At 40.4% G+C, this 16,715-nt stretch overlaps 1 protein-coding gene across 1 annotated transcript in view; it reads left to right on the top strand.

The window, feature by feature from the left end:
* LOC138208602 (protein phosphatase 1 regulatory subunit 29-like) overlaps window positions 1-16,715 on the top strand; it is a 238,361-nt gene that overhangs the window by 77,575 nt on the left and 144,071 nt on the right. Inside the window, exon 2 of the mRNA XM_069166606.1 lies at window positions 6,993-7,314. The gene's annotated coding sequence lies outside the window, so the exon portion shown is untranslated. The remainder of the gene's footprint in view (window positions 1-6,992; window positions 7,315-16,715) is intronic.

Below are 16,715 nucleotides of genomic sequence, written 5' to 3'. Positions count from 1 at the left end.
CCTAAGAAAAATAAATACATAATCAGTTGGTTGGAGGTGAAGTGCTGAATCTTATCAGTTAAAGTTGCAGTACTTGGCCATAAAATACAGATCCACGTTCTTTCTAGTCAGAATGCCTACTCTTTCAAAATACATGTTAAAAGTAGAGCATTTACTCTTAATTATAATGTACTGCTTGATGCACATGTATGCCTCAAGAAAGAACCTGGTTTTTATTAATATAATTAAAATTAATTTGTCCATTAGTTGAATCACTGTACTTTCATGATCTCACGAGCAAATGCTATCAGTTAAAGTTGTTGGCGTCAGAGACGAGTGCTATACGTGCCCTTTTGCATCAGCACCGTGACCATGGAGCAAAAAAGCAGGTCATGTGACCGAGTAAAAAGAGTGACAAAGTCATTGTAGGGATAAGGGAGGAGGTCGGGGGTGATTGGATTGGACAAACACAGGACTTTCACCCTAAATCCCAGTCTTCAACTCCCCAAAAAATCTAAACATTTTACTTTTGTAATCGACATAAAGTAACTTGCATGATGCTCATAACAAGACCATGATTTATTTTTCCTAAGCTCTTTCTAAACCTTGTGCTGTTATGTGTGTGATACCAGTAGGATGTAACAAAACGACAGCATTTGACACCCTGCATTGAGAACAGGTTGTCTGTGCTGCTGGAAAGACAGCTAGTTATCAGGACAGCATGGTACAATTTGCTAGATGTGTTTTGGACAAATTGACACTTCTGTAGCTGTTGCATCTGATTTGGAGTTGATCTTTTATTTAATCAGGGATGGTCTACTACGCATGCTTACTCATTCACAAGTGGCAAAAAACATTTTTATCGAGTGCATTTCTCAAAATGAGAACACTTTTATTTGACTTTTCCCTCTTATTGTCCATGTGATGATTACTTATGTGATAAGTGACTGTGTTTGTGTCTGTGTGTATGGGCAAGTTTGTCATTGATTTGGAGTTAGAAAAAGATGAAGTCATTGTTTCGTGTGTGTGTGTGTGTGTGTGTGTGTGTGTGTGTGTGTGTGTGTGTGTGTCTATGTCTGTGTGTGTGTGTGTGTGTGTGTGTGTGTGTGTGTGTGTGTGTGTGTGTGTGTGTGTGTGTGTGTCTATGTCTGTGTGTGTGTGTGTGTGTGTGCGTGTGTGTCTGTGTGTGTGTGTGTGTGTGTGTGTGTGTGTCTATGTCTGTGTGTGTGTGTGTGTGTGTGCGTGTGTGTCTGTGTGTGTGTGTGTGTGTGTGTGTGTGTGTGTGTGTGTGTGTGTGTGTGTGTGTGTGTGTGTGTCTGTGTGTGTGTGTGTGTGTGTGTGTGTGTGTGTGTGTGTGTGTGTGTGTGTGTGTCTATGTCTGTGTGTGTGTGTGTGTGTGTGTGTGTGTGTGTGTGTGTGTGTCTGTGTGTGTGTGCGTGTGTGTGCGTGTGTGTGGGATAATCAGCATGTGGGTGTGATTTCATCTCCACTGACAGACCAGTCAGTTAGTCTGTTCGTCGGGCTGGAGGAATTTCAGCGGCCAAGTTAGAGTGGTGCACTGTGGGCAGTGGCAGAGAAAGTGGGTTCTGGCTGTGTGGCGGTCATCCGAAAGTCATACACACACACCCTCAGACAAAAACAACAGGAGATTGAATGGTACAAGCAGAGAAGGAGAGGATTGTGAGGATTTATTATTTAATTTTTTTGTCACTAAGACCAGGAAACGCAGGATGAAGAAATGGCGTGGAAGCAGAGAAGAAGAAGACATTGTCATTCATGGGAAAACCAGTCATGAGAGTGCAGAGAAATGGTATGAAGGGTGAAGAAAAGCTGCACTTTTCAGGCTTAGATGAAAGAGAAGGAAAGATCGTCGGGGACATTTTTACACGTATTAAAGAGATATAGTTTGGCTTGCTGTAAGAGAAAAAAAAGTGAAGAAGAGGGTGGGAGAGTACATGGTTGCTCGGGACAACAGACTAATGCGAAACATTCAGTCATCCTCTCAACCCCCCCACTGCCCTCCACTCTGTGCGGATCTGTAATTGATCCTCCTTTACCTTTAAAACCTGCCTCTTCTCCGCTTCCTCACAGCATCACTTGGAGTCTCGTATGTCCGCTCCCTCCTTCCATGTATGTGTCTCATACTCTATATGTGTCCATTAAAGTGGGTGTCTTCCTCCTTTGCATTGTGTTTCGTAGTCAAACCACCTCCTCCACTCGTTGTCAAATATTTACCCTTTTAGCTGTTTTGGCTGTTTGTTTTTTTCTCTGAAGTGAACTTGAATGGGAGGAACGAGTTTAGATAATAATTCTCATTTGAGTTGAGATCGTGGAATTCAGCAGCTTTGCTGAAAATAACCTATTTGAGATATAAATGTGGATGAAAAAATGTGTACCCAAAGTCAATTGTAAACATCCATCACTGTGTATAGACTGTCTGTTTGGTTTTACTCTGTATCATCGCAGTTGTGCCAGCACAACATTTTCCTATTCAACAAAGGATTAGTAATGGGATTGCAGAGCAGAACTGCTTTCCAAAAACCTTATTAGTATACATAGCAGAGGATAAAGTTAGGACAAGGTTTCCCATTAGACCTTTTTGTGAGTTCATATGCTTGTTCACAAGTCGTATAATAATAATAATTTTTTTCCTTATATTCTAACCCCCTCCCCTCACACGCACACAGACTCATGACATTGAAGGACAGTGTGCAAGAGAGTGGGTGGATGTGCATATATTTCTTTGTGGTTACTTGATTTAAAAAGAAAAAAAAGAAGAAAAAAAAGGCCCTACCTGAGGGCTTTTTTTTCTTCTTTTTTTTTTTTTTTTCTTTACTGGTGGAAACTGGTTATGACAGACTGTCCACCTCTGATACTGCTGACCTGCTGCAGTTCACTCAGTAAATTGTTGCTGTGGGTGTAAGAGGGAGTGTCGTGGAAAACTGCAGCACTGGATGTTGCCAAGTTCAGGGTAATTACTGCAAAAATAGCAAAGACTAGAAAGTTATTACTCTGTGTTTCTGTGTTTCCTTGTAGTACACAAATATATTCCATGGCTTAGTAAAACATCAATCCCTGAAACACCCACCATGTTTTTAACGTCCGATGCCAAAGTATTTTAAAGTTTAGCTTTCTGTAATGACTATGGTTGATGAAAGTTAGGGAAAGGTCATATTTACTCACGCTGATGGTCATTTGGCGTTACTAAAATTCTTGGCTACAGTTAGGCAGAGATTATGATGAACAAAATGGCTGTGCCTCTTGCCTAGGACTATTTCGTCATACTTAATGCAGTTGCAAAAAGAAAAAGGTTTTATCTGCTTGTTTGAGGGTCGTGAGGGACCTGGAGCCTTTTTCAGCCGACCCTGGGTGGGTGAGAGGCAGAGTGGTCACCAGTCACTCCATTCGAGACATACAACCATTCATGTTTACATTCCTACCGAATTAACACATGAGCAAAATAAAGACACATATACAACAAGAAGCAGCAGGTCAGTATGACTTGCACTCTGTACAGAAAGATGATATTTAATCATATTTAAATCTAATTTTCCAATGAAATGTGGAGCATCTACTCATGCGGCTAAGCAGTTCAACATTTCAACTGGAATTATGTGAAATGTGGGTAACTGGGCTGAAAGGATTTTACTCTTTGGTGAGCTCTCACGTGCTATGTGTCACAAGATAAAATGGGAACAAGAAAAACATGAGACTTGAAACCACATTATGCTGGTTAATCATCAGTTTTCAGAAATGTAGATGTTACCGCTGTGAGGCACCTACTGTACAAGCCGATTCAGAGGGTGCGGAATACAGAGCCACTGATTTGCTTTGATTTGTATCACTGAGTTAAAGGGACATCACCCAGCAGGACCCAAGTTTCAGATCATGCAGCTGTGTTTAACTGAATTTCAATTGTTAGCAGCTAAAACCACTTTTATTCTCTCATCAAACCACTTATCCAGCCTTTGGTCTCTGAATGGAGCTCATCATGACTTCGCTTCCTCTTTGTTGGTGTCATTTGGATTCAAAAAGGCACTGAGCACTTTATTGCACGTATGTGAACGTAAAACTCCATCTTGTAAATTATTCGATAGCTCACTTTGTGGATCCATCTTCATTTCAGGCTGCCCTCACTTCTAAAACCTCCTACTCCTCATTCATCCCAAGCCTCCATTTACCTTCTCTATCTCCTGTCCATGCTTTCCATTCTGTGCTGTATCTCTCAGGTTTTCTCCTTTTCTCGCTGTTACTTGATATATTATGGCCTCAAGCTGACTGCTGGGTGCAGCAGTGGATCAAAACATAATTTTCACCCATTTATTTTAGCCTGAATCTACGCTGTCTCTTTCTCTTGCCTCCTATGTTCTAGTTCAGTAAAGTCTGGCCTATTTTCCCCATCATACACCCTCCATCTCCTCTCCTCTCCTCTCCTCTCCTCTCCTCTCCTCTCCTCTCCTCTCCTCTCCTCTCCTCTCCTCTCCTCTCCCTTATTTACTCCTTGTTTCACTTTGCCCTCTGTTTACTACACTCTCTCTGAGCCGAGATGCTTTGTTAGTGTTTCAGATCCTCATTTCAAAGACATTTGTTACCTGGTTTTAGTTATGTGACATGAAACATACTTTCTCTGTCTTTGGTCTTTAATCACTCGAGATGTTTCTCTCTTTCTATCATCCTCCTTCCCTTTATGTTCCTGTTTATGTCACCTCCACATATCGACACGAGACCACCATCTTCTTGAGGTTATAGTCAGTAATCTCCAGTTTCTGACATTTAACTCATCATTCTCTCCGTCTGCCGAGCTGATCCTCCCTCTTACCCCTTCCTTTCTTCTTTCTCTTTTCTCTCTCACACAGACGCCCTTTCCGACCCTCTCTTCTCTAACCTTTACTTAAAGCCAGAGGATTTCTATGCACAGGGAGAAAAATATATATATATATTCAGGTCTGTACACACCAGAAACCACTTAATATCTTTTCAATGCTGCTGTGGCCCCACCCCTTTTATACCAGACAAGTTGGTGCTGACCTGCAAATGTGCTCTGACATTTGAGTGGTCCGATAGAGTTTTTGTTTTAGTTTTCCATCAGATGTACGTGATGTGTTTGTACAGCATGAACCAGCGGTTATCCCATTTCTCCCTTTGCATCGTTCCATGTGTACAAAGATGTGTGACACGTTCTTCCTCTGGTTAAGGAGGAAGACACAAACATTGCACATCGTAGGTTAGGCAGACAGGTGTGAATGAAGTGGCAACCCTTTGTGACATCACCCGCTGGTTGGCGAGTTGCTGTTTTAAAGCCTTGAGTCTGGCGTTCTGGCTGTCACTATGTTGGTGTTTTAGAGCCAAAGCTAACCTGAGGGGTGAAATTGACTCGATTGGATTATTTTGAAATTATTTTCAGCTGAACTTCTAGAACTCTGATGAGAATGTGTGAATTAAGCTAATGACACCATAATGATATGAGGAAAAAAAATATTGGTTGATAGTTTTTAAATGGGAGTCTACTGGAGCCAGAAGGTTATAGCCCAGTGGTATTGCGTTGTAAGGCACTTCTAAACCGGCTTCACTTTTCAGACCCAGAGACGACGTCCTTTTTTGTGGAGAGTCTATGCAATGAACATATCAGACCAAGTTGGCCAAGAGTAGTTAAGTTTAGGCCAGTTGCTTTCAGTCGTAAGTCGTTTCAGTAAATGCCCCAAAATATATGTTTAAGGGAAAAGGCTCTTTCATAGCTGTCCCATCCTGGTCCTCTGGTCAAAAATACATTGTGCTTTCTTTTACCCAACCAGTAGTTCTTTGAACCAAACTTAAACAGGAAACCAACATTGTCTTTTTTAAACTATATAATCTGTAACAGTTTTGCAAGGCACTGACATGATGTTGTCCTGCCAAATGGTCATCAGATCAGAAATCACTCATGCGTGTTTCTTAGGAGAACCATTGCAAATTACATATTTGATCATTTAATTCAGATAACTTGTTATGAATCTACTTTTCTGTAGTGACTCAGTTGCTACCCATAGCTCAGAATTAGACCACTTATGACAGTTTTAGTCGGATATGGTTTCATCACTTCCTGAATGAAATGTATTTCCTTTTTAAAGGGGATATTGGCGACCAAAATTGGGGCATGTTTGAGCAGAAAGGTCTCACTTCAAACATTTGAAATGATGTTGGACATTTTGGTTGTGCCCACTAATGTAGCCTGAGGTCACCAACGATAACTCTGTTTTAGGAAGTAATAATTTTGAGGAATTCCAGGTAATTTTCCATTTAAGACTTTGGTGACTAAAATTGGGACCTTTAACACTGGGAGAGAAACAGTAATAACATAATGATAAGCGAATGGGAAAATTGTGCGGTGTACCTTTTTAAAAAGATAAAGTTAGTTTATATTTTAGTACAGTTAAGTTTTGATCTTACATATTTCTCATGGCTAAGCTGTCACTATGATGTCATTCATCACTTCTGCATGTTCATCTGTTTTTTTCTTCTTTTTTCATAAATTGCAGCAATAATTAAGGAAACGTGATTGTAATCAGATGTCTGTTCTCCTATCAATTTGTCAATTTCTTTTCAATCAATTCTATCTGTGCTTCTTTTTAAATGTCCAAATATGTGCTTGGAGGCGTAAACAAATACTACCTCTAACATATTAAAGTCTGTGCCTTCCTAAAATGGGGAAACTATGAACCTATCTCAAAGGTGAAGTTGTCTTCACTGTCTGTTAGTCAAATACAGATGCAGTCCGTGCATATATAATCAGAAACAATCCAGTTATAATCAAAATTTGCTAATAAATATTAGGAAGTACTTGACCAAACAACCTTTTCAATGATGAAAAGGGCTTAGGTATGCGCACCTAATCAAAGCTGTCTGGTTGATTTAAGTTTTGCGTTGATTTGATCTTTATTTCTGTCTTGCTTTCTCTGCATGTTTCTGTGACTCAAATGTAATTTAAAGTTTTATCAACGTGTCCTTCCTTTCTCTTCTCTCTCTGTCTCATTTAGCTCTACTGCTAGATGTCTTAGTTTGGCCTGTGGAGGACGGACAACTTGCTGTGACAACAGCTGTTTTCCTGTCTGTGTGGACTCAAGGATCCGTCCAGCTGGACCGCAGAACATAGACGATATACCACCATCAAGTTTTAAAGTCATCTGAGAAAATCTAGTTAAACACTCATCATTTGAAAGGACACATCAATATAACTGAAAGAACCGATCATCATTCAGATCCCGAGGACTCTGCTGACACTCTCCCCAGCCTCTGGTGTCCCTGACTGGGCAGGACTTCTCTACCTTCTGTGTTTTCAAGTCCATCCACTAAGTAAAGGTGAGTCCTCTCGAATATGAAAGCCCCTCACACTGTAGTGTAGATCGGCTGTCATTTTACCGCTTATTCAGTTCTAGTGAGGTGTGGAGTTTCTAATAGGTCCTGTGCTTTGGGCTGAGTTTGACAAGGCACCGAGCCTTTGCTGGAGGCTCACCCACTGAAGTTCTTTTCAGCACTTGACAGCACCCAGTGTCATTTCACTGTGAAAAGCAACGTTGTGTGAAGGATTTCTTAATTTGCTTCTTAAATGGTACGACCAATTTCGGCCAAACTAACCTGGCCACTAAAGCAGGGTGTCTGTTGCTATGGCAGCAGGGGCAAACCATATGCATAAGTGGAGTTAGGTTTTTGGGAAGAGGTGTCTGACTCTGCTGGGGAAAAATACTTCTTGGGATCCATATATTTCCTGAATCTGTCAGTTTGGTGAAATGGATCTGTGGATTTGGCTCAGTGTGAAGGTTGTGTCGACGTTTTAGGTTGTCGTAGTGTAAGATGATGAAATCTGATGCCAATTAAAAAACTACGGCTGTAAAGTGTTTTTAGCTGCAGCCCATATACTGCTCTTATTTTGGTTTTGGCTGTGCATCCTTTACATCCTCTACATTTGTGTCCCACTTTTGGTACTGTGCTGAAAGTTCTAGAAGTTGCTAGAAGTGTTCTGGTTTTAAAAACATTACTGGGTTAAAATCCTTCATCGGAAATGTAGGTTCTGTCCTAGTTCTGCAGGCGGGAAACTAGGCTGTTATTTTTCCTGTTGTTTTTTGAATGTTCATAAATAAGTCTGTTTATTCGTTCCACTTTTCTGAATAGTTACTGAACAGTACTAAACATGCTGGCATGATAACACAAACATTCACGTCAAGATTATGCAGATATTAAATATGCCATCTACTTTAATAACAAACTTAGTGTAGCTGATTGCGTATTTTGTCTTTGCTGTTATTGTTTTACACAAATGTATTGTCAGTATTCATGACTTTCTGAGGAGCCAAACATCTACTTTTATACCTCTTTAAACTGCAAATATTTGGGCAATAAGTTTATCCGTTTTCTTCACATATGATGAAGTTTTTTCATGATGTTAGAGAGAGAGTGCATTTGTCTTGCCATTCAGCTGTTCATTTTATTCAATCCATATTCTGCTGACATTCAATATTGGCGTATGTTCAAAAAGACAATTAAAAACAAATAACTTTGCTGGCATGCTATGCATTTAAAGTGTGCATTTTAATTTTAATTTTAAGTTGAAAAGTATGAATGAATTAAGATAATAGCAGCTGTTGCTTAATCCACCCACTCCCATTCAGGCTCATTGTAGCCGTTTGGAAGATCAGTTGGAAACAGAAGACAGCATAATGTCTTGTCTTAACGGCATAAACGCCAGCTTTTAAAATGGGAATATTTCAAGTTTACTTCGAAACATTGAAGTCAAACACAAGGTGAAATATTAAAACTACATTTTTAAGAGCGAAAGTTTTGTTGGGGGATAAAAATATGTTGAACATGAGCTTCCAATCTGTTTGTGGACATGTGAACTCAGTCTGGTACCTTCCAGTACAAAAGCTGCATGTTATATTTGAAATTAAATATTTTAATACCTCCTTTAAGGTTTTAAAACTCATCAACATCAAAACACCTGGAAAAACCAACAACCTGTGACACCCCTTTTGTCAGTACATATTTTAATAATGCGCCGGGGAATATTGTTTGTACAATATGAGGATGCTGAAGCTTTTTTTTTTTTTATCTTTACTGGAATGACCCAATAAGCCCTCTCCTGCCTTCAACAACAAACTGGCAACAGATTTCTCATTGATCAGTTTCCTTGGGGGCTTGGTGTTAATGGATGAAGATGGCTTGGGACTGTACTGTTCTGAACTCCATTTCAAGTCTCCTCAAAGCTGAAATATGTTTCACTTCCTGTTGAGGACAAGGGGGCAACCAGCAGATGTGTAATAAGAGCCTAGACCTGATCAAATATACCACTAAGCTCATCTGGCACTCGGGATAGAAGCAGCCTAATTACTTGGAACAATAAATGTTCCTCCTTACCAACACAGCCAGCTGCACATTTAAGCTCTCTTTGTTAATCTCTTGATACTGATCAACTGCTTCATCTTTTTCCCCACAAAGCACAATGTTCTCAATGTTTATACTGGAAGCATGGCCGATTTTTAATAGTTTCCTGCTTAATCATTTTTTCATTCCCATGGATCCAGAAGAAGAACTGCCTAGCTGAGCACTGCTGTTAACTTTAGAGTGAATGCTACTTTACTCCAAGTACAGTAGCTAAATAACTCTTTTCATTGTTTTATATTGTTTTACAATGCAACTAATTGTTTAGAGACAGAAACACAGACACAAAGTAAAAAATGAAGAATAGTTCAGTGTTAACATTTCAGAATACCATATGACTCTTTTGACATTTAATTTAGCTATTCGCGTCTTGTCTTAATGTTTTAGTAAACTGTGATCTATGAAGATGAAGCGGAGCTTTTTTGCAGCAGCAGCCTTTCTCAAAAATTGCAATATAATTAGCAGAGTTTTATGGGATTTATTTATCTTTTTATTGAATCATTCACTGTAAAACTGCAGTAACTTTCAAAATCTTCAAGCCAATGAAAAATCGATTATTTTTTAAATAAAAAGTTAGTTCCTATGATTGTAAGCATGCTTCACAGCACAGATACAAATACTCAGGTTCTCATGTTTGTTTGTTTTTTAGTGTTTTGTTTGTTGTGTTTTGTTTCTTTCACTTAAAGAATCATGGGCTCAAAGCTACAAATTATAAAAGTAACAGTTTTATAAAACAGATGGATTGAATTTGTCTAATTTATTGTGATCGCAATTGCCAGGACGAAGTGGTTACTAGGCCATAAAAGTATGATGCCTGGACTAAATTCGTTGGGTTTTATCTCAGTCGATGGTATTTTTCTGCTTGAGCAGCTTTGTCGCTGGAAAATGTTGCCTTCATCCTCGGATGTTAAAATACATTAGCTGAATATTGCACTGTGATTACTCACAATATGAGTTTGCATTTCCACAGCCTGTTTATTTTTCCTTTCGGTTTCTGCCTGTGTTGGTGCTCGGCATCTTCTAGACAGAATATTCTCCTGAAGTTTTTTTAGATGCACGACTTGGTCTTTTTTTTTTCCCCATTATTGCTTTCTCTGTGGTAAATTGTGTGCTCTGCAGAACTGAAATCATGGTACATCTTTCAGCCAGCGTCTGTAATGAAGCTACTGGTGGAGCCCGTACCACATTGCTTTGAAGCATATGAATCTATTTTATGTTTGTGAACTGCGGCATAATTTGGTCAATGGAGCCTCCACATAATATCCATTGCATCCACAGTATACGCTTACTGGATCTTTTTTTTGTCACTTTCTGCATGGCAAAAATGGACAGTATATACAACTGAGTTACATTTGCAAACCGATCTGTTTAGAGTTGTCCTGCTTTTTGACACAATGTTTAAATGATTAAACATATACTCATTATTTTTTCCTGACTTTTAAAAGTAATTTCTGTCTGTGATTATACTGACAAATGCATCGTGAATATTATAACAGGTATCCTTATAATGTTGGTGATTATCCTGATGAGGACCAAGATTTAGTGACTCATTAACATGGACATGAGAAGACTTTATGTCAAAGAAATGTTTGATAGTCAATAAATGATTCCAAATTGTGGAGAAATGTGTTTAAAAAAAGTTAGAAAAAAAAAGACATTTTCCTCGTCTGAAAGAGCACGTCTAAAAGAGTCGCTCATCTCCTGCATGTGTGAACTGCAGAGCAGACGAGTGTGATCTGCCCTATATTTTTAGTATGCTGTGTTGGTGGGATCCTGACGTGACTTGATTAAATGGCTTACCCTCCCAGAGCCAGAGGTTGGTTTACTCAGTGTTCACCTTGAGCAACACACAGCACATCACCACTTGTATATCTGAGTATGTCAGTGTGCATGCATGTGGGTGAGAGCCAGTCTGGATCTGTCCACACTGACTGTGGGGTATAGATCTTGGAGATGATGTGTGTCAGGGAGAGTGCATGGATGGCTGCAGGACTATGAATGTATGTGTGTTTTTTAGAGAAAGAGTCCTTAGTGATTTCAATAGAAGAGTGTGTGCATTTTAATTTGTAGTGTGCAAGCATAAGTATTGTTGATTTGTGTGGCCTGTGTTTGTGTGAGAGTAAGATGATATAGCACAGCTGTGTAAAAGAGACAGAACAAATAGGTGTGTGTGTGTGTGTGTGTGTGTGTGTGCGCGCGCGCGTGAAGTCAAGATCACCTCTCAAAGCCTTGCTGCTCACTTCACATCTTCCTGATCACCATGGTGATAGCTCAGTCTGACGGCACAGCTGTATTTGGGGAGAAATAACTGGAGTTTGCTGATAAGGATTTGTGCGTTGCGTGTGTGTGTGTGTGTGTGTGTGTGTGTGTGTGTGTGTGTGCATGCGTGTGTGCATGTATAAATCCAATCCCTGGTAGGAAAAACTGAATTTTTTTCTACCTTTCCTCTTTCCTGATCAGTGGTTTTCCCAGATTTGGTCTCTTTTCTTTGATGCTGTTTTATTTTGAAAAACCACATCTTAATTCCAAGTGTAGATTCACAAACCCTTAAGTGTGACTACTTGTCTCAAGTTGAACGATAGCTTTAGGATGCCTTGGGTGATACAGCATCATTGAAGGGTAGTTGTGAACTGATGAGTAATATACCTTTAAGTTGAATGAAAGTCTTGGCGATCTATGGGTAATGCATCTTCAGTTCCCTGATAGATTAAACAAATCTGCTAATTTGACTGAGAAATCAATCAAAGCAGTGAAGGATTGCATCCACTTAATTGGAATACACTTTAGATCGCAACACAACTGAGTGACACTGGATATAAGCTAAAAGTAATTATGCTACTTGCATTTTCTGCCCTTAAATTTCTTTGTTCATCTTATTATCTGCATGTGTATGAGTGTGTCTATTGGTTAGACTTTTGCATTCATCATCAACTGCTTCTAATGTCGGTGATATATCATTTTAAGATTATCTGCGCTTGCAATTGTTGCAAGTCACGCTTCATAAGACCAGTGGGTAAATGTGTAAATGGAAAATGTTGTGTCTGCGTATTCTCCTTAAAAGCCAGTGTCTGAAGGAATGTGGTCCGGGCTTTGACTCTGCAGGCTCAACAATAAGCCCCCAGGAGGTTGCCTTAATCTGTTTCATCACTTCTTCATCCCTCCATCCCTCAGTCCATCCATTTTTTTCCTCCACTCTCTCCTTCCATTCTGCCAGTCTGGACTGCCAGGTTCTACCATTGCTCTTTCAAATGCAGGGAGAAGCTTTGGAGGGTGGCCAAACACTCCCCTCGCAGCCTTCCCTCACACACACAGAAACACTTGTCATGGGCCAAATTTCATCAAGGGCCCTGCTTGCTTGGCTGGCACATCTCACTGCTGCCACGCTTCACCTGGGATGTTCCCTTCTCCTCCAGCCCCTTGTGGCGAGGCCCAGGTGGAGCCAGGGGGCTTTCCTAGTTCAACCATCCTGCATTCAACCCACACATACTGGCTAGTCTCCTGCCATGAGTAGCGCCTGCTGAGAGAGAGAGAGAGAGAGAGAGAGAGAGGTAAGGCAATTTGGAGGGAGGGAGAGCCGAGCCGTATGCATTAGCCATGCTAATCTCATTAGTGCGGCCATGATTGAATCCTGTAGGAAACTGCCACCACTGCCAGGAGAGACGGAGGAGCTTGTGTATTATTAAAGGGTTTGCTCTGTTGTAGGGCGTGCAGGGGTTGAGAGAGGGAAGACAGGAAGAAGTAGATATAGAAGGAGACAGACTGACTGACTGACTGAGAGTGAAGGAGAGGCAAAACGAGCACACATGCACATACAGGAGATACACTAGAAACAAGTCACTGAAATGCTAGAAAAGAAGACGGTGATGGAGATGGAGAAACTAAAAGACAGAACAATGTGTGGCTCACCATGATAGCTGAATTATCGATATAAAAAAAGAAAAACGCGTGTTTGAAAGTGATGATGATGAGAGAAACTCATTAACACATGAAAAGTACTTGTAAAATGGAAAAAAATACATAATCTCAAATATCTCCACTACAAAAACAACAATTAATGCCACTCCTACATAATATTAACAAGAGCCACAAACAACATACTCAACCAAAATTAAACAATATACAACTCCAAATTAAAGCAAACAACCTTATCAGGACAGAATGGCAGTACAATTGAATAAACTACCAGTTTAGCCTCAAGTATGGAAACACGAGCTAAAAAATGTGAAATGGAAAAAGCAATCTTCCACAGCATTACATGGATGTAATTAAAAATGCATCACCAGCACAACCATCTGATGTTTAGTCATGTGACGAGCATAAAGCAGAATATGAAAGACAGGAGAGTATCGATTAGCTTCAGGTTACTGAGAAATGAGAACAGGCAGAAGAGGAAGATGATTCAAAAACAAAAAATATGGAAAAGACAAGGAAGAAATCACCCAAGTGATTTAACTAAGAGATGCCCATTATCCTTAAAAAAAAAAAAAAAGCTCTGTATTTATCAAAGTTACTCTCAGGTTTCTTCTGCACTTTGCCGTTTTATCTCTTCCTTTCTCCCTCTGTCACTTAATGGCTGCTTCGCCCTTTTACAGCCTCCCAAGTGGAACCACAGTACAATATATTTTTGAAGCCTCACTGGACAGTGTCCTTGTAAACTTGGGACTGTCCAAATAAAAACTCTCTCACATCTCTCATCCTTTCTTGGGTATTGTCATCTTCAAAACAACCCATCCTCCCCTTTCGCTGGTCAACCTCCAGTTCTTCTCTCACCCCCAGCTTTATCCGTCAGTCCTCTTGAATTTTTCCTCCCTCCTAGTCCTCTCTAGTTTTCTTTCCACTTGCAATTTGTTTCCTGTCCATCTCCCAGTCCCTCCATCTCTGCTGCCTCTCCCAGAGGAGTTCCATCTTGTTTTTGCTGCTGCTCCAGTGGCTTCTAACCCTAGAGTTTTTGGATCAGTGTCTAAGCAGACTGTGTCTTTGCTGTCTATGGTTTGTTGGTGTGTTGGACCCTGACAGCTTCACTTACTGTTGCAACTTAATCTGAGAACTTTTGCGTGTGTGCGTCTGAGGAACTCTGGGAGTTTTTAAAGTGAATCTTTAATTAGTGCTTCCTCTGTTTGTTGTGATATCTCATTAAAGACTAAGAAGTCTAAAACTCATGACAATATACATTTAATGGCTCCCTGGCTGCCAGAATCCTGCTTCCTCTTATTTCCTTTCTGTGTTCTAGTTAAACTAGCACAGATTCCAGGCAGTTTTTAATGGTTTGTTTATTTGAATGATGATATAGAGCATGTCTCCAATTACAGTATGCGAGTAGCAGTGAAGTTAATAACTCTTCTGTATGTTGTTTTATCTGATAACAAATGTTACGTTAGGTTCATTTGTAATGGTATTTTGGGCATTGGAGTTGCTTAACATCTCCTGCTACCATCTCCCATGCGTCCACTTTGGTGCAGACTGAAATATCTGAATAAATGTCAGATGGACTATCAAGACATTTAGTGCAGAAATGTATTGTTCTCAGTGCCTGACTCCTCTGGACTTCACTAATTACGTTTCCTCTTTTCATCTGGTGACACCATCAGGTTGACTTTATTTGGCTTTCAGTCACACATTATGCAACTAATTGGATGATGTTGTCGTTTAGCTCAAAGCAAAGCTCTCCATTAGTACAACCTCACAAAGTGTTGCAGTATACTATCACATTCTCATCACAGACTGTACAATACTAACCCGGTGTGAACCAGTCCCAATTTCAGTCTGTGAATATGGGTAAGGGCACGCTCTATAGAGAATGTTTGCAGTCGTCCCGTCCTACTGGGTGTAGACCTTGGGTTAATCAGCATGCTCCGAAACCGGCCAACACTAAGCCGCCGCTGCAACTATCTACAGCCTGTCACCAGCCGTCCAATCGCAGTGAGAAAGGGGCGGGGCAAATGTGGTTAACCACCGACACTGGTAGATGATTGGGCCGCCCTTCAAAGTGGCTGTGCAAACACTAATAAGTGTCCTAGTTCCCAGACTGTATTCACAGTGAAGAAAAGTCCCAGGCTAATTTAATACTGCCATCTTATCATAGCCTGCTGGCGTCTCTGAGATAGGCACAAGGTACTTTAGGTTTAGGCACCAAAACCACGTGGTAAGGTTCAGGAAAAGATCTTAGTTTTCCGAGGTTAGCCAAGGTTGCATAATGGTTAGATGTAGGCACCAAAACTACTTGGTCAGAGGTAGGATAAGTAGATTTGTTATTCCATTAGGAATCAGTTGCAGTCCTTGCATCCTACGAGGTTTAGATCTTGGGTTCAGTTCTGAAACTGTTGGAGCAGCTTTAGCCAACTGTTATGCACGGAAACTGGCTGAAAATCGACCTCTGCTGCAATTACAGTTCGAAAAAAAATGCTTGACATTAACGTCATTGCACTTAACCACTGACACTGGTCGCTGATTGTTGCACCTTTCAGCATGGCTGAGCAAACGTTAATGCGAACAGGGTACCCAGACTATAATCACAGCCGAAAAGTGAAGCCGTGAGAGATACTGTTTGAGAGTCCGATGCTTGTTCAAATCAACCACCTCCAATCTGCTTCCTACACAGACTTTATCACTCATTCTACTTTATCACATTACATCCTTCTTTGACACGGGGGGGGGGGTGTGAGTATCTCTCTGACGCCAACACCTTGGATATATTGTCAGTATTTAACTTCCTGGGAAAGAAAAGGTGCTATGTAGGTTTTTAGTCTCATTGAAATGTTTATTAAGTATTGGTCAGTTTCGACTTTAAACTGTGATGAATTTCATTTGCATAATTTTCTCTTCTTCTGGCTCTTCCTTTCTCTCTCCCGCCTCACAATTTTCTTGTGTTTCTCTGAGTTTCTCTTTTTCCCTTGCCATGTCCCCATTTGACCATACCTGCCTCTATTTTTTTCTTTGCTTGCCTGCTCTTCCCCACTGGCATGTCTAGTTCTCAGTTTATTTGCTTATTCATGTTGTTTTTGTCAGAATCACCATCCAAATCGCTTTAATGCCAAAGATGTGACACAAGCCGGGAACATGCCCCGGTGGACTGGTGGCATGCCGTTCAACAGACCTCACTCAGATCTCTCTAATTCCACCTCTTGTCACACTGCTCATCTTGTTTTCCTCCTTTCATTTTCTTTAATTTCCATGGTCCTCAATCGTCTGACTTATTCCCCCTACCATTTTACTGTCTCTTCTCATTTATTCACTTTGTCACACAAATGACCTTTTGTTGTGTCCCTGACTCTCTGCCTCTCGTCATTCTTGTGTCCTACATGTCCTTTGGTTTCCTCTCTCTCTAT

This window comes from Embiotoca jacksoni, unplaced genomic scaffold (genome assembly GCF_022577435.1).
Source record: "Embiotoca jacksoni isolate LCO1_2020_lvr unplaced genomic scaffold, fEmbJac1.0.p SCAF_4, whole genome shotgun sequence".
Classification (NCBI taxonomy): Eukaryota; Metazoa; Chordata; class Actinopteri; family Embiotocidae; genus Embiotoca; species Embiotoca jacksoni.
This window is presented reverse-complemented; position numbering and strand designations above follow the sequence as displayed.